At 33.6% G+C, this 1,186-nt stretch overlaps 1 non-coding gene across 1 annotated transcript; it reads left to right on the plus strand.

Annotated features, from left to right (window-relative positions):
* LOC130972505 (small nucleolar RNA R71) lies at nucleotides 1-104 on the plus strand. The gene has a single exon (XR_009083668.1). It is a non-coding gene; the product is annotated as a small nucleolar RNA R71 (small nucleolar RNA).
* Nucleotides 105-1,186: the final 1,082 nt, after the last annotated feature.

Below are 1,186 nucleotides of genomic sequence, written 5' to 3' on the forward strand. Positions count from 1 at the left end.
ATGTCAGAAGGACATTTTTTAGTCATCTGCTTATATCTTTCCCAAGCTTCATAGAGGGATTCACCATCTTTTTGCTTGAAGGTCTGAATATCTACTCTAAGCTTGCTCAGCTTTTGAGGAGGAAAGAATTTATCCAAGAAGGCCGTAACCAGCTTATCCCAGGAGTCCAGGCTATCTTTAGGTTGTGAGTCCAACCATGTTCTAGCTCTGTCTCTTACAGCAAAAGGGAAAAGCATGAGCCTGTAGAATTCAGGATCTACTCCATTCGTCTTAACAGTCTTACAAATCTGCAAGAACTTAGTTAAAAACTGGTAAGGATCTTCAGATGGAAGTCCATGAAACTTGCAGTTCTGTTGCATTAGAGCAACTAATTGAGGTTTCAGCTCAAAATTATTTGCTCCAATGGCAGGAATTGAGATGCTTCTTCCATCAAACTTGGACGTGGGTTTAGTAAAATCACCAAGCATCCTCCTTGCATTATTGTTGTTGGGTTCGGCTGCCATCTCCTTCTCTTGTTCGAAAACTTCAGAAAGGTTGCCTCTGGATTGTTGTAATTTAGCTTCTCTTAGTTTCCTCTTCAGAGTCCTTTCAGGTTCAGGATCAGCTTCAACAAGAGTGTTTTTTCCTTGTTCCTGCTCATATGAAAGAGAAGAGAACAAGAAAAGAAGAGAAATCCTCTATGTCACAGTAAAGAGGATCCTTATTATTAGTAGAAGAAGAAAAGAATAAAGAAAGGAGAATCCAAACACAAGGGTAAGGATAGAGGCAGTGATTGGAGATGAAGAGAGGTGAAGAGAAGTGTTAGTAAATGAATAAATAAATAGAAGAAGATGGGAGAGAGAGTTCGAAAATTAATTTTGAAAAGGAGTTAATGATTTTCAAAAATTAAAGATGAGATAGAATTAAAATTAAAATTTAAAACAATTAGTTAATTAATTAAAAAGAATTTTGAAAAAGAGGTGAGATATTTTCGAAAATTAGAGAGGGAGAAGTAGTTAGGTGGTTTTGAAAAAGATAAGAAACAAATAAAAAGTCAAATAATTAGTTGGAAGAGATATTAAAATCAAATTTGAAAAGATAAGAAGATAAGAAGTTAGATAAGATATTTTAAAATCAAATTTTTGACAAAGATAAAATTTTGAAAAAGATATGATATAAAAGATAAGATAAGATAGATTTAATTTTT

This window comes from Arachis stenosperma, chromosome 3, assembly GCF_014773155.1.
Source record: "Arachis stenosperma cultivar V10309 chromosome 3, arast.V10309.gnm1.PFL2, whole genome shotgun sequence".
Lineage (NCBI taxonomy): Eukaryota > Viridiplantae > Streptophyta > Magnoliopsida > Fabales > Fabaceae > Arachis > Arachis stenosperma.